Here is a 21300-nt window from a genome sequence, read left to right as displayed (position 1 = left end):
TTATTTTTGTCATAGTAGGAAGTTTTCATGAGACGAGAATGTTTCCAAAATCAAAAATGTGATTTCCAAAGTTATATGTGTATCTGTTCTCTCTCTCTATGATCTATGTCATGGATGAAATGCTAATATTTAAAGAAAGGAAAAAGTTTGTGGAGTAGAAATTTTGAAGTAACTCTTGTGAGACTAAAGTAGAAATTGAAGGTTAATGTTAAACGTTTCTGAAAGTAAAAAACTTTTCTCCAAAAAACATTTCTAAAATTGAAACGCTTCTCAAAACGAAGTAATATATTTTATGTCTTCCCGCAAAGCGTGTTTGCTAATTTCCAACAATCATACATTGAAGAGTATGAGAGATTTTTCACTTCCTGACCCCAGCTCTAAACGTTTTCCTCCCTTGTCTGTATTTCTAAACATTGTCCCCTGAGCGTAATTTGGCCCTCTTGTGATAATCGCATGCAATATTTAACAACCCTCAACCGTGCTTGTACCGCGTCTCTGTTCAGGCCCAATTCCTTGAGAATCCCACAGTTGGCCGTGCCTCTGCTTACTGCCATCACTCTCTTATAAAATTATGTTTGTGTGCCAATTATTGTGTTGTCCCCCCCTTAACCACCACAGTTCTATTCCATAGTTCAATGAACCTAATACTATTGGTGAATAGAGGTTTTGAATGACCGGGGAAGGCATTTGAGGTGACTTATTTATTGTCCTTATGACTTGTTCTATTGCAAATTTTGTTTCAGTTTTTCTTGCCCTTATGTGGTGTGTCCAACTCCCTGTCATGGAGAGTGTTGCTTCCAGGTATGTGAAGTTTTTAACCCGCTCGATTAAATCTTCTTGTCTCTTGTCTGCTAAATATGTAGCCATTTTTGAAAGCAATGATTTTTGTCTTTTAAAGTTTACCTTCATTTTATATTTGATGCATCCCTCATATATGCTATTTATGCCCCTTTGGAAACCCTTTATTGTCTCGGACAAGATGACTATGTCGTCTGCATACATAAGGACTGGTATACTTTGCACTTCTATACATGGGATAGAATCCTGGTCCATTTTAATTTCATGCGCTACCCAATCTATGAACAGTGAGAATAGCACTTGTGATAGGATGCATCCTTGTTTGAGTCGCCTGAGCGAAGGCTGCAATGCCGAGACTTGGTTTCCTTCGCATCTTACTCCGAATTCTACCCTCGCATATATTGCTATCAGTGCTCTGATCATGCGCGAGGACATTCCCTTCTCATACAATATTCCCCACAAAATATCCCTATGAACTTCGTCGAATGCTTTTTCAAAATCAATGAAACATGCGTATAATTTCCCCCGCTTCTGTTTTATTTTCCTCCGTACGAGTGTTTGTAATATGAATATGTTGTCTAACGTGCTGTACCCTTTCCTGAAGCCCGCTTGTAGTAGTGAGATTTTGTCGAATATTTCTGTCCATTTCTGGATCCTACGGTTTAAGATGTGTGTGTAAATATTACTCCATATAGGTAATAAAGAAATGCCCTGAAATTGTTTGCGTCATTTCTGTCAATTTTCCCTTTATAAATAGGACAGATTATGGAGCTTGCCCAGTCCTTCGGAAAGTACCCCTCTTTAAAAATCTTGTCCATTAATATACTTTCTGCTTCAACCATATGTACGTCAGTTTTGTTGACTTTGAAAAATTACGCCCCAATGGAGTCAAGTCCTGCCGCTTTCCCCTTTTTCAGTTTCCTTATATCTATTTTTATCTCATCGACCCCTATATCTTCGTCGAGAATCGGAACGAAATCCCCTAAAAAGTATATTTCCCGCGTAACTTCTAGGCGTGGTGGCCCCACTTCTCCCCCGACGACACAGCGACAGTGCGTTTCCCAAATGTAAGGTTCAATATGTGACCTGTTGCTCTTTTAACCCCGTAATTTCCGTAATATGCCCCACAAAGCGGTGTTATTATTTTCTGCTACGGCCTTTCTTATATCTTCAAAATTTCCCTGTTCCCATTTCTCCTTTTCTTCCGTTAAAATGTTATTATAAGCCTTTCTACTCGATATATAGTTGTTTCTGGTTTACATGCTATTTACGTGTCTATACACTTTTAACGCGTGATCTAGTTTCTTTTTCATCGCTTTACACTTCCCGTTTTACCATCCTGTCTTTTCAGGCCTGTCACCCTTCCCCCCTCCCTTTACCATATTTCTTCCTGCACGTTCAAAGATATGATATCCCAACTAGACCGCTTCGTCTATATTGGATTCGTCTAAGGCTGAGCACATACGTTCATGCATCATTTTGTTATGTCTTCCCCCATAAAACCCACGTATCGTTCCTCCCCCTCCATTGTCCATATGTATTTACGTATATTTTTTCCCGGCTCTTTCTTGAGTTTCGTATTACTGTTATTGAGAACTGCCTTCCCGTTTATTTTGTACTGGAGGGAGAATTCGAGAGGCATATGATGGAATTGCGTTTGGGCATGCACACGAAAATCCCTTATTTCTTTCAGCATATCGAGTGAGCATATGGTATAGTCAATTGTGCTGCATCCCCCCTCCCCCACGTACGTAAAGTGTCCTGGTTGATCATCGAAAAATTTGCCGTTTAATATCTGCATGTTATGTATCGAACAGAGATCCAACAGCGGCCTCCCCCCCGCGTTTAAAGTTTTGTCCTTGCTTCCTCTCCTGTGTCCGAAATACATTCTGTCATCCGTCATTTGGACCCCGTCGATCTCTCGGTAAGTGTCCCATGGAACTTCCTCCCCCCCTATGCAAGCATTCAGGTCGCCCGTTTCTACGATGCTGATTCCCGGGTGATCCTCCCCCAAACGCAACAAATAGTTTCCAAAATTATCGAAAAACTGTTCTGAGTAGAATTTTGACCCCGGTAGTTGCCTCTATACTGCTATTAGCATGAAGTTCAGAGACCCCCCCGAAAATCGAATCCCCAGCATCCCCTCATTATTAATATCTAGTGTTTTTATGAACTTTTTCCATTTTTGTTTAAATATGATTGCTATCCCACCCGGATGCCTGCCTCTATTAGCCCTCCCACATGTGACTTTCGAGAACCCCTCCCCCAGTGACTCTGGAACACTATTAGACCTTCCCCAAGTTTCCGTAATACACTGAATGTCAAATTGCTGGACAAATTCCATAAAACTCCCGTCACGCACTCTCTTCTCCAGCCCCTCGATATTCCAGGTTAGGATACGCAATCTGGGGTCGTTGACCGAGCGTTCCACATTTTGGACTAAAGAGGAAGTTCCCTCACTTGCATCTTGGAAGTGTCCAGAATCATCCTTGTCTCCCTCCGCCGGTTGCACTGATTTCAGCTGCAGCTCCGAAGGACTCTCTTCTCTGTCTCTCTGGTCACCCTCTCCTGCCGCGTGTTTATGTTTGTGGGAGTTGCCCCCGGGCTGACATTCTTCCTCCGTTGCTGTCACTGCTACCACGTCACTTGGGCGAGGGGTGGGATTTGGGAGGGGGTGTGGATTTCCAACTTGCTTCCGAGTTTCGGCCATCGTCTTCATCTTCCATAGAAGCTGCACGCACCTTCCGAAACTCATGGCCTGGGGGTTTTGGACGTCCAAGTTCTATCAGATGTAGTTCCAGACGCTGGCGGTTGTCCACCGTGTGAAGGTGTGGGGGGAGGCCTGCTGTTTCCGCCAAGGTCGACGACTTCCTTCTTTCCTAGAGACGATTGGTGTCCTTTGTTCGAAGTAGTTGCCAAATTTACTTGTGCGTTTCTGGAACGTGCTGGAAGTGGTCTTGACGAGACGTTGTTGGGGGATTTCAGTTCTTTCAATGTAAATGGTTTTCCATTTATGAGTAGCTTGTTATATTGCAATTTAGCATGTTGACCGCGAAACGCCAACGGGACGTAAGGGAACCAAACTTGTCACAAATACATAACTCTCAATATACCAAGGTATATTATTTTAGTTATTTCTGTCACTTTCTGATATTTAACATGCTCTATCGGGCATCAGTAAAACCTGCAAAAAAAAGTGGACCGAGAGGTTGTTGTCCTAGGCATCACAAGTAATTGGATAAGGATTTTTCCCCTTGGGAGAGCAAGATATGAACCTTTCAAAAGTTAACGGTGGGGAAAAATATTTGGAATTGTTCAATTTATTATAATTTAATTTATAATTACATAATCATACTAGTATTATTAGTGTAAATTATCCTTTATTGGTAACGTCGTTACAAGTGAAATTTGTTTGAAAAGTATATTAAAGCAGACATTTCTTTAATGTTTGTGTGTTCCATTTTGAAGAAGTGCAAAACGTGCGTGAATCTCTGAAACTTCAGTTTCATTTTCAAATTGGAAACCTGAAAAACAAAATTCACTCTTACTAAAATCAGATTTAAAAGCTATAACGAATCATATTTAGTATTATAAATAACCAATTTCATATTTGCATTTTAAACATAGAAAGCGTGGAAAACTTCAAAACATATGTCACATTCAATTTGGCTAAGTCTACAGTCTCAGAAAATTTTGCTGGCATCACTCCGACTAGAAAACGCTGCAAAAATTGAATCTGCCAATCAAATTTAAGTTTGCTTCAGTAGAGAAAATATATTTAGTCACAGTTCTTTTTACAGGATGATCAACGCAAGGTTATCAGTATTTGATATATAATCACCATTGCTTAAATGTTGATTTTCTAACGGGAATAACCAGAAATAATGATTTCAACCTTATATTGTGTACTCAAATCGCAATGAATAGCCTCAGTTATCTTTCACCAACTTTATACATGTAATTAAATGTTATTGGATGTGTGGGTATGTAAGTATATGAATTCGTATCCCTTATTTTAACATATTTCAAATTGTTTTCCTTACATGAGACGATATTTTATTAATTATTTTACATATTAATTTTTAGTTGTTGAATTTACTAATTTGTTTATTTCGGTAAGAGTGGTGATTGTAGATAAAAGTAATGCAAAAATTAAGTTGTTGAGGTCAACAGCTTGTTGTAAAATCACTTTATGCATTCATAGGCTAATTGCATCTCCACGTACGTTTAAGTTGGAATCTCAAACATTATGCAACCTGACTGAAAAACAAAAAGTGCATACTGACTACAAGACGTTAATATTTTACCAGTGTACTCTTGAAAACACCTACAATAATGATGTAATAAGGTGTTGTATTATATCTTAATTATTTGCATCACAACATTCTAAACCTTAGGTTCACCACACTCAATTATGGTAACTGCATATTCAAATAAATATAAAAAATAGATACAATTTCTACAATCAATTAATTTTAAAAATTATTTCAGAGAGGAATATACAAATTTACCAATGTTGTCTCATATAATCAGAACTAAAATCCCTCCTCACAAACTGAAGTAAAACAGAATATATTCTTCAAAAATAGTAACACATGCGAAAGGAAAAAAATCTCCTAGTCTTTAGAAAGAACATTTTCTTTTCTGCCGTAAATGTTTTTAAGACTATATTTTTGTACCCTGAAGACTCATATTGAAAACAAAAACTGAAGATTTCGTCAACTTTAGTACTTGTAATGACATCGAGTTGACCATCGAGTTGACCATTATAATTATTTGTTACATTTTTATTTAACGAATAAGGTATAATAGCTCTTACATTCTCACATGTTTATTTATTATTATTAGCAGCCATAGTTTCACTTATTTTAACATTAATATGTATATATATGAGCGAACAAATATCATATTAATGTTAGAATTATACATTTTTGAATGTTGCCTACTTGATCGTCGTTAAGTACAGAACTCTTTAATACTGATATATCTACATGTGTAGATATATCAGTAAGTTTAAGTTATATACATATATAAAACACAAGTTGTCTCATTCGCCCTTAAGTCGCACTGTAGTGTCCTCATGTGGTTTGTTAAAAGAACGACGAAGACAGAAAATTTTGCAACGTGTGACTTCTGCGAGGAGCGGAACATTTTCTTTGGCGTCCAGCGTCGTAGCATCCAGCTTCCTCTTTAGTCTTAAATTTTGGGGAAGGTGGAGGGGAGAGACAAAGTAAGAGAATAATTAATATTTATTTATTATTCAGTAACCACCCGATCGCATACCTTACGAGAGCTAACTGTGTTTGGGAATAATCAATACTAGAGACGTCGTTGGCGGGTAGGGGTTACTAGCAGTTCCGTATGCTTTGTCACTTGAAAAAGAAGTTCCAGTTTCTTACTATTCTCTTTATGTGAACAATTTATCGCGCGACCGGACGCATGAATATGTTATTTTTTTTCAGATATTAAAGGAACTTTTCATCATTGATATTTTGTCGAATTAATTTTCCAGGGACAAACAGTTCCATTCCAAACATTTGTAAATAGTGGCAGGCCGAGTGAGAAAATTTAGTATTATTATTTCTCCTAGCAAGTCAAAGTTCCTAAGGGATGAAATTGCAATCTTAATCCTTATATTATTAACAATGGGAATTAAAATTGATCCAGTCCGAATCGAAGCAAATAAGCAAATACAAACCCAAAAAATCTTCGAAATTTCTTTAAATTAGTATGAATCCTTGATATTTTCCTAAATTCCTAGCATTGATTGTTCTTTCAAACTAACGTTATTTAAAAAAAATGTATGCAAAAATTTGTATGGGGCCTTTAAGCAAAACGCATTAGACAAAATTCAGATTTTCTTTCAGGAAAGTATAATGTTAAAGTTACCAGAAACGAATAAATATCTATTTTGTAGTTCAAGCTGGTTAGGGGCAGTTCTGTAGCAGAAAGACGAGATAGATATTTAGTCCCTTGTGAGGGTGGTAGTGTTTCAAAAGACTTAAGAAAGATATGTTAGGACTTTCAATACTCCTTGTTCCTAAAGAGTAAGTAAATTATGTCAAAGAAATTATGTAGACATACTTGGTACCCTACCAACCTCCAGAGGTTTTCAGTACGTAATTATAATTGTCGAAGGTATATCTAAATTGTACGTTTAGACAGCAAAGGAAAAGGTCATCCAAAAGTAATTGAAAAATTATCTAATTAATTTTTTACACCAGGATTTGTGTGGATGTAATTATGACAAGACGTTCTCTTTTTGTAATTAACTTCCCTTTTCTTTAGATTAGGCATGAAACATATTACTTTTTCACCTTATAATACGTATTCAAAATAATTTGGATCAAAGGTATAAAGCTTTCTTGCACTAGTTTTCTTCTTTTAAATATAATATGTTCCTGAACTGGTTCAGTCAAAAAGTGCTTCCTCTCGAAAAGGATCTGCAAGGGTTGGATAGGCATTAAGTATCATTTAAAGAGGATGGAAATTTAATCTTAGACTTGAGCAAAGGAGAGCTCCTGGATGTTTGTGCGGGACTTTATATCTTCCAAGAAGGGCAAGGTCGGATAGGAACACATGTAGCATTAATTTTTCTTTAAATCGTGCCAATTTAAGCTTTGCTTTACAGATTGACAACGAAACAATATACCACTCTGTTTACCCCGCTAAAGAGTGATGGGAATATTGCTTGTGGAATTACGATGATGGGGTTGTGGGTTTGGTTCTTGGGAGTGCTCGTCGACTGGTAAGATATTTTTTGTAATCTTTCTGAAATTTCAGAAATTGTATGTGAATAAAAGGCTGAATTTACTCCAAACACAGTTCGCTCTCAGGAGGTTCAATGTCGCTGAAGTCGCCTTATCATGACGCCTCAGGTTGTCACCAATTGCATACTCTTGACTGATTGATTAGTTGGTTTGTTTTACTATACTTAATTTTTTTGCCACTTTTGGCTACTTTGCGAAGATAGGGATGATGGAATTGATGAATGGACATTCATAAACATCCATGCTCAGGCCGAAATCTGAACCCAGTATCCGGCCTCGTAGTGCGATGTACCAATTGCATACTCTGTCTGTTTGCATGATTTTCAGTGTTCGCTCTGTCTCTCCCATCAGTGTACACACACGCATAGACACACACACTCGCGCACATGTACACACTCTGTGTGTACATATGGAGAATTCTATGTCAAAGTAACGTTGAATTAAAATTTTGTAAAATTTTAAAACTTTTTAACCTTATTCTATTTTTGAGTTAACAATCTATCTTTGTTTTGCATGTTAGGAGGTAATTTACATATTGTTCGTTTATTTTAATTTTTAATTATTTTTTCTACTGTGTTCCAACCGGTACATAAAAGGACAGTTAGTTTCTTATTTAACTTCCAAATTTATCTTCTACACCACGAGAATATTAAAAGGTCAACTACCTTCTCTGCTTGTCTTACAGATTACCCACAAAAGTTGAAAATCATTATTTATATTTGCCCCAAGTGGATATTTTGCCATTCTCCATCTGCTGCTCTATAACAGCATGCAAAATAATTTGCAGGTTCTCTGCAGTAGGCAGCGGACTGAAGCACGTCTATAGAAAAACAGCATTTGATCTCGCTGAAATAGCAAGCTCTGTCCAGGGAGAGTTCAAGATAAATTTTTTACCTGTACGATGGGAATTTTTGACACCACCTCCATAATCCTTTCCACTCCCAATGAAAACCTTGATCATGTTACTGCTATTAAGTATTATTTTTACTATTGGAAAAATTGTTTATTGTATACGTACATGCATTTATATAATACCTGCATAATAATATCAAAATAACAATAATGGTACAAATGAAAAAAGGACAGATTGAGCATTTTTCATTCTTGAGTACTTCTCTGTTGGAACATAACAATTGACTGTATATTTGAACTTACTCAGCATGAAATCCACTTTTATATTTCCTTTGGATCCATTATTTTTTTTATATACATGTCTTACATCTTACTAACTTTCTACACTCCATTATTTTCAGTAAAACCACACTTTTTCTCTTACAATAAATTTATGTTAATTACTCTGAGTTTCCATCTGGTTTTTTTTTCGAAACTTCATTCTTTCCATTTCGTATAATTTTTTCCAATATGAAACATATGGTTGTAACAAACTTAAAAAAAGTAGCCACGCTCTACCAAAATTAGGGCTTTTGCATTATTCACCGAAGGCACCTCGATTTGGCCCCCACCAAGGATACCGCCTGGTGCAGTCGCTCAGCAATTCATCCGCCCCTGGCGCTGTAGACATCACGATCTTCCGCGTGAGTTCACCTCCTCTCATGTGCGTCTTTCTTATCGACAACAGACAATATCATTTCATGAAGTTTGGTTCATGTGATTGATCTTGATGGAATAGATACTTTAAACAAAATGATCAGATAGTCTCACACTCGAAATTCATTTGTGTGCTTCTAAGGAGTTAGATGAAATGAGGTATGGCGAAACGGGCATGGACTCTTTACACGCTAATAACTAAAATACAGTTACATTTTACAATATTACCTTACACTGTTAACCTTTTGCCGCCCAAGGCCTTTTTCACAAGTAAGCCTCTGGGTACCAAGCCGAGTTTGAGCAAAATGCAGAGTTTCAATTAAATGAGTGTAGATCAGAAGCTAATTGCCCTAGAGAGATGAGTTATATACCGTTGTACGCGGAATGGACCAGAGATTCAGACTATATGATTTTTTTCAAATTCGGCGTATATGTGGCGGGGGGAGGGGGCTAACTCTCAAAATTCCAAAATTTCGGGGAAAAAATTTGGTTCCCCCACCCTCCTCCCAAGAAAAAAGTACATGACAGTGTCGACATGCACATGGAAATGATCGCTGACATGTAAGGAACACAAAAATATTTGGATTATTATCATATGAGCAATGTAACTTCAGTTGTACCCCCAAAAGGAATGATCGGCACGCGACTGATTCAAGCTTCAAAATGCAGCGGTACCTTGAAATGACTATAGCTCAGAAACTAAATGCCCTAGAGATATGAAAGATATACCGTTGTACGTAGAATGAATCAAAGATTTAGACGATATATAATTTATGCACATTCGGCGTATATATGGAGGGGGAAAGGGGGCAAATCCCCTGAATAACTTTTTTTTTTAAAAAAATGGAGTTTCCCCCCCCGCCCCCCGAAAAAAAGGATATGAAAAGTTCAAAATGCACATAGAAATTATCGCTGGCATGTACGAAACAGAAAAATATTTGCATCATTGTCGTATGACCAATGTAACTTGAGTTGTGCCCCCAAATGGAATGGTCGGGACGCCACTGATTCAAGCTTCAAAATGCAATAGCTCAGAAACTAAATGCCCTAGAGATATGAAAGATATACCGTTGTACGCAGAATGAATCACAGATTCAGACGATATATAACTTATGCACATTCGGCGTACATATGGAGGGGGAAAAGGTGGAAAGCCCCTCACAAATACTTTTCTTTAAAAAATTGTGTTTCCCCCCCGCCCCAAAAAAAATGTCAAAATGCAAAATTAATGCAAATTTGGTGTATATATGGAGGGGGAAGGGAGAAAACCCCCAAAAATTATTTTAAAAAATTGTCACTTCACCCAAAAAATGTCCTCGCACTTGGGCACAACACAACCTACGCACAACATTCACGGACGAAAAGCTAGAACGTAGTGACAAATGAGTACCAATTCTTGCAGCTGCTTGAAATTCTATTTTTAGACAATGCTGGGTAACCCCTGTTGCCACTTGTGGACACTTGTGCTAAACAAAACAAAGGTTTTCTTCAGCGCGCTTCAAAATTCCATTCTCACAAGGCAGATTCAACAACCAGTCTCCCCCTCCCCCCACCCCCTGCTTGCGCCTTCACGGAAAGCTTTCATTTTGACATCGGATACTGATAAATAAGCTTCCTTCGACTGCACTTAGCAGGGGGGAGTGAAAAGCATTGCTTTAGAACAACAAAGCCGGTCTTCGTTTGTCAGCAAAAAAATGACCTTGAAAAGCGACGCAAAAGAGAAGTACCTTTTCCCGCCTTTCCCCCTCCATTTTCATGAAGACAAAAAAAATGCAAAAAACATTTCTGTTAAATACATGTGGTAGGTACAATATAAAAAAATAAAATCGAAATTCTAGCCAAAAATAGAAAAGTTATAACGTAAAAACTACGACCTTGACACAGCGTCTCGATCGAGATGCTTGGTACCCCGAGGGTTACTTTTGGGTATCTCGTTCGAGACGCTTGGGCACCAAAAGGTTAAAAGATACAAAATCTGCAGAGTGGTTCCTTGACACTAATAGACCAAATATATTACATTGTCATATGATGGATTTATATGTATATGCTTACCTACATACCCATACCCGTGCAATACAGAGATGCGCAACAATCTTCATCACCTTCACGCTGTAATTGTACGTAAAAATGTATTTTCAGTTTCGGCTTACTAAAATTTTAATCACTGCTAATTATCTAATTGAATTCTCTAAACTTATATAGTACTTTTAAGATATATTTCTTATATTTCTATGACTACTATTATTAAATTTCTTAGTTATTAAAGTTATGTAAAATTATTGAAATAAATTAAGTTTGAATCTTAATATTTGAAATTTGTTTTCTATATTTATTAGTTGTAAGTTTGTGTACACACGAAATTTGAATATATTGGTACAGGGACTTGCATAAGGAACCCTAAACACATTATTAAAAATTGCTATGAATCTCTTCATTAAAAAATAAAAATAATGTTTGGCACACAAGGTGCGAACATTCAAGAAACAAACAATTCAGTACAATTATAAAACAAGGAGCGTCTGTTGAGATAGTGCCATAAATCACACTGTGTTGCAGTGCCTATTTGCCCAGCATGTTCTGCTCAACGGGCATTTGACCGTGCTAAAGGAACATTCATCGATTTAGAAACTACCATCATGGGAATATCACACGAAACATGGGACATTGCCATTCGCAGATTGAACTCTCTAACAAGTGCATCAAGATTTGATCATGTTTGAACATATCTTTGCACACAACCCACACACCGTTAGTGGAGGCTTTATACAGCTTTGATAATTATAGGTTGAAGACGGATCATTTATCCTTAAAACTTCCTCGGAAAGACATATCAACCTCTTTCACTGTAGGTTCTGATTATGCCTGATATTGATCAGGCACTTCATTTCCAGTTACAGGAAGAAATACATACTCAAGCAGGCGTTGTGAATTATGTGGATATATTCCGTACGTAACGAAATAACATATATACTACACACTGAACGCATGATTACATTCTTCATCAAAAGTGCTGCAGAAGGCCAATTGATTGATACCTTTACCCGTATATTTATGTGTGTTTTAACACCTGTGATTGTAAAGTACATTAGTATATCAAGCAAAAATTAGATGCCATTATTCAAATGCAATGCAATAATTGCTTGTGTGTTTGTCCAAACAAAAGCCTGTGAGTTGAACCCTATTGTAGCATTTGACCATAAATAAGAAAATATTGATTGATTTATTAAGTCCACTTTATGTACATAAACGTTAATCGGGACTGGACTTACAGTTTATAGTGCGATCCGAGCCACTACGTACCTCCACCGGGTATCGAACCCGGGACCCCTTGATTCCAAGGTGATGACGCTACTACTGTACCATCGGGAGGCCTCTAAATTTGAAAAGGAGACCCCAAATAGCAGCAGCGTGCTGGTAGTGTCCGTGCACACATTATGGAAGGAATGTTGTCACAACATTAGAAAGCAGAGCTCTGGATGGATTAGCATAATACATTTAATCTTCGTTCACCACGTTCTTGTTTCTGATGTATCTTTTTCCGCACCGGTAAGGAAATAAGGCTGGATTTGATTTTCTTATTTAAGATCTGTACGAAATCTTGTTATAGGTAAATAAATTATGACGTTATAATTGTTAAATTATGACTATATAATTGTTAAATTATGACGTTATAATTGTTAAGTTATGACGTTATACTGGATAAATGAAAATGAGATCATATCTAAAAATAAATTACATCTGTTTCTCAGCATATCGTAATTTCTACTTCTTATTCAATTATTTTCTATGAAAACTATAAAAAATGTTGCTTTGTTGAATAAATAAACATTGAATTCGAGAAAGGAAAAGTGTAAAGGTGCACATTTTCTAACAGGGGTTATTTCACATTTCATAGATACAGTGTTGCTTTCATTCATGCAGAGATGATGTAAAAATTATTTATCGTTGCTTGTAATTACCACACCTTCATATTTCCACAATTCTGCAGAATTTTATGACTTGTTGAGTGTAACAAAACGGTTAAAGGGAAGCCAGGAATTGTAATTATAACGCAATACAGTGTCCAAATTTACATTTTCACAGTGGCGAAAAATTCCGGGGAAAATGTTTGAAAAATTATATATCCAAATACTACACTTGGGGGAAAGCTTATCTTCATTTGGAAGCAAGATAGAGTAGATGATGATTCTTGTAGCCCCTCATCCACTCACCCACTATTATAAATTAATAGCAAAGTAGACATTCAAGATGAAGACGGGTGGTAGTAAACAAATCTCATTACTCTATCTGGAACGACCACAATGGACTTTAGGATCACATTCGTTTCTTTTTTAAGTATGTGTATTTCTTTTATACCATGAAATTGATCACACAAGTAGGATGATAAACCTCGAAAAATTTATACAAGCTGAATTATTGTCTTGCCGGACCCTGTGGCCGAGTGGTTAGCACATCGTGCTGTGGCGCCAAGGGTCCCGAGTTCGAATCCCGCTCGGGCTTGGTTGTTTGTGAATGTCCATTCATACATTTCATCATTTCATCACTCATCCCCATCTTCGCAAATTAGCCAAGAAGCACAATAAACTAAATCAATCAATTAATGTCTTAAGAGATTCCTGATTAATGGTTCTTCGTCGCAAAGTCACATAGCAGAATTTGCTGTTTTGATTAAAGCTGGTTGACCCTCAAGGTATAGCAATGCGTCCTACGATAATTTTCTTTCATGTCACGGACATGAGAACGTTTTGGAAATTTTAAGAATCGTCAAATCGGGTAACTTGTCTCTGGAAGTGAGGTCTATTTTCAAGGGTGCAAAACTGGAGAAAACTTTCAACACAGAAAGGGAAGGAAACTTTATAGAAAAGAGTTACAGAGATGAACAAACATAATAAAAATGAAACACAGAAACTAAGGGAGAGATACAGGATAGAGGGGATTACATGTTTCCAAGTAAAAAGTTACTGGCATAATTTGGTGAATTTGGTGATTTGAACCAACAACGTTTCGTTCTTGACAAAAAAGTAAAAAAGTAAAACAAGGAGTCCATCCAACCAACTTTCCTTTTTTATGAAATACCCTAAGCTGTAGTATCCCCCGTTTTTTTCTTCTCTCTCTCAAGTTTTACATTTTCAGTTTTTCTCATTTGGACAAACAAAAATATAAATGATTGCAGAATCGTCATTTATAGCGGCATTTCAGATCTTGATGTCGTTCGAGGTCATCGATGACCGGAAGGGCATGAACAGTAAGGATTGATTACGATAGGAGATTAGGGAGGGGGAATGAAAAAGACATCCTGGATACTGGAATGCATGTTGTATGTCTTTATATTTACAGGAATCAGGTGATATTACTACAGGCTTATCTGGGACTCGTTAACCCAGAACAGGCGCGAGGGACACATATGTAGACCAACCGATTTGTTTGACACGCAATGCCATCTGAGGAGTCAGGTGAATGGTTCCCAGTACCTTCCTCCCTCTTCTCTTTCTAAGTTTTAAGTGTGCTTACACATTTCTAAGTGTTAATTACTCTGCGTTGTTAGGGTCAGGGCTACATAATAGCCCACGCGCCAATTCGTGTTATCGAGGGAGAAGAATACAAACCATCATTTCCAGTGGTAAACTGTGTATTCTGCAATGGTTTGAAGACAGCTCGGAAGCTGAAGACGTTATTACAAATGATAATGATGATGGAGAATAAGATGACGTCATTGAGGACAATCGCTAAAGGATAATGTAGAGGATATGGATCAGAACAATCACCTGACATCCAGTAATAAAAATGGAACCGATTTGGGAAGATATTTTCTTGCGAAAGACAATTTAAATTAAATAAAATACATCCCTGGAAACTCCTACGCCCACACACGATCACTCAATATAGTTTTTCGCTTGCCTGGAGTAAAACGGAAAAAGAGAAACCCAGTCGGAACTGTAGTGTTTTGAACTTTTTCACAACAGTAACATTTTGTAAATTATCACCGTTTGTACTATTATTTATATTGATCTAGTGGAAAAAGGTATCTTCGTTGGGATGCGAGAAACGCATTGCAAATATGCACGCATTCTTTGGTATTCTGCTACAGTGTGCTTACCTTTCATTCATTCAAGAAAATAAGACTTTAGTTTGGACTGATATACTGCTCTTTACATGTAAATTTTACATTTAAATTTCTTTCTAAAATATTTTCTGTGTGTTTTTGTATTTTGTTAAAAAAACTTGAATTTAAGGCTCGACTGGATTTTTGGCATCCGAATGGGTGATTTTGTTTTCAAAATTGTCCTCTCCTTTCGAAAAACTGCTGTGATATTCCAAGATCTGAAAAATTAAATCAGCTTAGAATTCCTTCTAGAGCATTGGAATGAATTTTCGTGTACTTTGCTTTCACTGTTATCTAGATAATATCATTAAGTTAATAGACTTACTTAACCGCGAAACTATTGATAATATCTAGAAAACAGTGAAAGCAAACTACACAAAAATTCACTTCAGTGCTCTAGAAGGAACTCCTAGCTGATGTAATTTTTGAAATTTTGGCTTATGAAAGCGATTTTCGAAAGGGGAGGAAAATGTTTAAAAAAAATCGCCCATTCGGTTGCCAATGGTCTACTCAAAGCTTGTACTAAAAGAAGTTATTTTATACAATGTTTTTCCTTTCATCGCAATATTCAACTAGCGTAATATATCACAATATGATGATTACATAATATTTATGCTTATATCATACATTTTTGTACACAATTGTCTTCACTAAATTGATGCTAACAACATTTTGAAAAAAATATGTGAAAACTGTTTAAGTATTTTTTATCATACATTTTCGAAGGAACTTTTTTTTAAAAAATTACGCATTACGTTCTCTTGGAAACAAACACTCATTTTTTCAAAAACAAAATTTGAAATCGCCATACAACGGGTTCAAAACGACCAAAAAATTGCCATGAAACAAATGTCTCTTTTTTTTTAAATAATGTTTCGATTTCTTTAAAATAGAATGTCATTGGCTACATATGTAGCCCGTACGACTAATAGTGTAACAAACTTTGGCGCTCCTGTTCTATGGTTAACTAAGAGGAATCTATCTATTTTTCTTGCCCTTGTGCCTGTATAATGTATAATCCTTCTAACCGTTATGTGAGCGGAATCAATGGTTTTCTTGCCTGCAGGTCTGTTCCCATGAGCTGCAAATTTTGCTAGTTATACGTTTTTGCCTTTAAGGTAAAATTAACACTGGCTCATGGAATGATTTGTGTTTCACAGTACCTAGAGCGTGGTGCATTTTCATGGTACCGAATCAAATATCCTCTGAAATTATGTCGGCCGCGTCAATTGGCTCTCTTCATTCTGTGGTCATTTCCGTTCCCACTTCTTATATTGGTTATCTGGGCAAAGAATAGATGAGGAAGTAAACTGAAGAGCACAAATGGGTGGTGGAATATATCAAAGCGTAAAAAAAACAATTAATATGGAACAGGAATGTACCTCTGAAATGCAAGAAGGCAATATATAACACATACTATGTGCCATTAATTACGTACAAAGCAGAAACTTACTTGGATAATGACAGAGAGAGACAAGATAAAGATGCAGGCAGTGGTGATGAAATTCTTAAGGAGAATATTTGGGAAGATAGACAGGATAGAATTAGGAATGAGGCGATCCGACAGACAGTTGGTGTGTTGAAGTTTCAGGGAGGACAGATCAGGCACAAATGAAATTGTTTGGACACATAATGAAGATGGATGCAGAAATATTTCCAGTAAGAACTTACAATGCAAAAGGAGTGGGTTTAAAGCCAATGGAGAAAACAAGATGTTGGTGGAAAGAGCAGATGGCACAGAATGTTATGAGAAGAGGACAAGATTAGAACACCGTGGAAAGAAAGGACTGCTGGAAGAGCAAGAAGAAATGAAGCGGATTGACTTCTATGCAGACTCAACCAAAGGCAGTTAATTGCAAAAGAAGTAGTGGTATTTGTGGTACAACCAGCGCCAGAAAGGAAGAGCTCCCCTCCAGCAGCTTTGGCTATACTTAAAACTTGCTCAACATGCCCATATGAGCTTTTTGCTCTAGTGTGGTACCCCGTCTAATCCAAGATTTTTGTAAAAATGCCCTCGGGAATTTTTCAGAAAGGAAGAGTTTTTTCGGAAAAGGAAGAGCCTCCTCAGATTGATTTGTCTATACTTACAAAAGGCACTTCTGTGAGATTGTTGTCCATAAACTTGTCAAAAATATGCCCCTCCTCATATTTTTTTTGACCACACTTAAAACTAAGCCAAGATGCTTATAAAACCCACACCCACACACACCCACATCTACCCACACCGACACCCACCCACACATATTCACTTCCGGTCCACTTCCGGTCTACTTCCGGTCTACTTCCGGTTTGCCTACTTCCGGTCCACTTCCGGTCTACTTCCGGTCCACTTCCGGTTTACTTCCGGTTTACTTCCGGTCCACTTCCGGTCCACTTCCGGTTTGAGTTCAATTGGACACCAGGCTCATCTTGCATATCTAGCACTAAGACAATGCAATATGCAGAGACCCTCTAGAATTGCTCCGTGACCCTCTCATTTCTTACATCATAAACATATGATTTTTCACCTATGACAATGACACTACATATGGTGTCATCGGGTAATGCCTCGTGGAATTCACAGATAATTTTAATGTTTGTCCTGTCATTCACCACAACTTGTTTTCTTTTTGAAGTATTGATGACAAACATGGGTCTCTGTGTTTTGAATTCATCTGGTGTGTAATACATGTCAGTATTGCCAGTAGTGACCCTTTTGAAAGCCGAAAAAGCCTCATATAATTTGAGGAAATCATCCTTGGAAATGTCTAAATTGTAATTTTCTCTAGGAAATACCTCATTTCTGCCATTTTTAAGATATATGTTCTTGATGTTGCAGTTATCAAATTTACTTGAATTTTTTTCCTGATTATTATGTCTTCCAGTCTGAAACAGTACCACCACAAAATCAGGCATGTCATATTGTATACTGGAGAATGAATTTGTAGCATCAAACTCATAATAAGTACCAGATGCGGGCTTCTGTACGCATTGATATGTATAAAATTGCAGAGGAATGTGTGGATTTTTTAGGATATCAGCTTTGTATTTAAGAGCATAACTGGCTTCATATTCAACAACAGGGATTCTTAGCTCCATAGTCTGAATAATGCATTTGCCTGCATCTGGTAAGGTATTAGGCAGAGCTTCCCCGGTAGAGTTTATTGTACTGTACCTCATCAAAGCATTATTATCATTTGCAGCTCTTCTAAATGTAATTCTTAAACCACCCTTCCACATGATATCTTTGTAATCTGAGAAGAATCCTGGCAACAGGCGCATAGGGAACAGCACTGTGTGGTTCTTAGATAATATCTTATCACCAGCCTCAAATCCGCCTATTTTGTAGTATGAAGCCTCGGTTTTGGATAATTTTAGTGTGGCCAAAGCTGTGGAGGTAATGCCGGGATAATCCACTCTGTTTATAACAACACCATGCTTTCTGATCTCAATTTCAGAGAAGAGATGCGGCACAAAATTGTCTACCAATCTTATATTTGAATTTACCGGATAATCTGTTCCATCGAGCTTTACAACATCAAATTTGATGTATAGATCTGCTCTGTGGGGGTGTATAAAGCCATCCCCTACATCAAGATCAACCTCAATTTCTGTGTTGGGTTGATTTAAATTTGCAAATATCCTCCTGTTTGGGGGGAATGATTGTAGCTCATAACTCTCAATATTTTCCATTGTATGTATTTTTATTTAAATGTTAATCTCTATGATTGCAGTTGTTGTGGCTCCAGCAAAATCAACTAATTCTTCTTTTTCATTAGTGACCATCAATTCAATATAATCTATTCTATTATGGCACACAGGAAAATATAATGTTGGGCATGGAGTGTAGATGATTGGCTCCATGAATTCGGAATTAGGTTTGAATGTTGCAATGATGCCGGTTTGTTTTTGAGTGCCTATGCCATTTGATTTGGTGATCATACCCTCGGCCACATTACAGTGAATATTCAGAGTCTCTATGGCTAAGAATTTAGGTATATTAATAGCAGTGTGTTTCATGGCTGGTTCAAGTTTTGTGTTGTTCTCAAATCCTAACAGCTCTCCTATAGTACCCAGATCCACTGTTTCTGTAGCAGATACAATCTCTACTCTGTGAGTGACAGAATTTTGACTTAACACTACACCTCTGGGTAATTGAGCATTTAGAGTGGACAGATTATATTGCCCTAGAGTGATGACAATTTTTTGATCCCCTACTGCAATTTTGTTGTTGTGGTGTGTAATATTAGGTATCAAGTACATGCCGTAAAATGCTCTGAGAGCTATTGTTTTGGGATACACTATGTCATCATGTAATTTGAGTTTCAATATTGAATTTTGGCTGGTGAGATGGAATACCCCCATGATGTTTCAGATACCACAAGGCTTTTTGAAAATTTTCAATTGATGGTTTATTTATTTGAGACATATATCTGAGAACAGATAAACACAAATGTCCACAATTAACATCTTTGAAGTTTTGAACACGGGCATTATTGTAATAAAGATTAGCTGAATTTAGATATTTTATTAAATTTTCAGGTGGAACACCTCCAAATGAATCAAACACAAATGCCTCATCTTTTAAATATTTAAGATAACAGATCCAGTGAGTGCCCTGATTTTTGTACTCATCCAAATTAACAATGCCACACTCTTTGTTGAGTGGTTGTTCCGGTAAAGAATCAGACATGTACACACCTCTAAAATTTTTGATGCCCAGTGGCTTGATTAAAGCTTCAATATCTTGGTTTGTAAGCGGCTCTTGTTTTTTTTAAACTTATTCATGGCTCTCTTAACACCTTTGCCTTGTTTCTCCATGGCCAGGTTATGGCGCCTCTGCTCATCTAATTCTGCCTTATTCTTCTTGGCATCTATTACTGTTTTTGCTATGGCAGCTGATCCCCCGGCCAAGCTCCCAACAGCCCCGAGAGCAGCTAAGATGGCAGGGATGGTAAATATGAATCCCCCTACATGTGATTTTTTCCTAGATTGTTGTATTTTTTTTAATTGGGGGGTACTAAGCAACAATTTCATACCATGTCCCTTTGCAAGACAAGAGCTTTTTTTCTTGCGCTGCTTTTTGGTTAAAAGACTATCAATAGTTTTAAGAGATTTGAGACCTGCATAAGGTATTTGATACATAACACCCTTGGCCTTCATCCTATGTTTATTATATATATATTCACAGCCCCCACCCCAGTTTTTGTTTGGTGCTCATAGCTATGGTGGTCCCCAATGCTGCTATTTTTTCACTGAAAGAAGCATCTTTGCTTACAAATCTACCAAATGCAGCCTCTTCTAATTTCTTGTCTGCAACATGTCTCTTGTCAAGATCAGAATGTGTGTTGTATGCTATGTCATGGTCTCTACAAGCAGCATCTAGGGGATTTACACCAGGATCACCTCTGTTTAATCTATGGTCCAATTTTGTACCGGGACCACAATACTGATAGCCTGGAATGTGTAGTTCAAATGGCAGCTTGTTTATAATGTCATTAACCAACCCCCGACCCTCAGAAATATTCCAAAATTTAGGTGGTAGGGTATTAATAATTTTTATGAGATATCCAATCCCCTTAGTGTCATTTACTATAAAATTAGACAATTTTGTGCTTATCATGTCCATAATTCCAACCTTTTCATTGTAAAAATTGTGGTTGCCAGCATTTTCCTCCCCAGCTATCACCAATAACCTATCTACAAGTTTCCTGACATCATCAACCCACACAAATTCTTTAGGCAGGGTGTTGTATTGTTTGATTCCACTGCCAGTGTTGATCTGTGACCATATGGGCTTGATTAAATTGTTGTATTTTGCTCCACTGCTTGACTTGACTCTTTTTTGTGTGGGATCATTGTTCTGGTATAGAGCATCTGATTTTATTAATATTTCTTTGTAATAATCATAATCTTGATCTGTATAGCTGCCAGGCCTTTTCCTAGTCATCAGTTCCCACAATCCAGGTGTTCCGGGGTACTTAACAAAAGCACCTTTTTCCCCGAGACGAGATTCTGAATAAACAATCAGATCATCCCCCATAAAAGTTACTCTGAAATTGCCAATTCTATGTATGATGCTGCCATCAAGCTCTGTGTCAG

The 21300-nt window shown here is 37.2% G+C and overlaps 1 long non-coding RNA gene across 2 annotated transcripts in view; it reads right to left on the bottom strand.

Moving 5' to 3' along the window:
• Positions 1-4176: 4176 nt before the first annotated feature.
• LOC145991980 (uncharacterized) overlaps positions 4177-21300 on the bottom strand; it is a 175361-nt gene continuing 158237 nt past the window's right edge. For both annotated transcript variants that reach the window (XR_014442110.1, XR_014442109.1), the window contains 2 exons: positions 11169-11225; positions 4177-4322 (listed from right to left, as the gene is read on the bottom strand). This is a non-coding gene — a long non-coding RNA (uncharacterized LOC145991980). The remainder of the gene's footprint in view (positions 4323-11168; positions 11226-21300) is intronic.

This window comes from Lepisma saccharinum, chromosome 9 (assembly GCF_977018435.1).
Source record: "Lepisma saccharinum chromosome 9, izLepSacc3.1, whole genome shotgun sequence".
Lineage (NCBI taxonomy): Eukaryota > Metazoa > Arthropoda > Insecta > Zygentoma > Lepismatidae > Lepisma > Lepisma saccharinum.
Note: the sequence above shows the minus strand (reverse complement) of the source record. Positions and strands in the feature narration are given on the sequence as shown.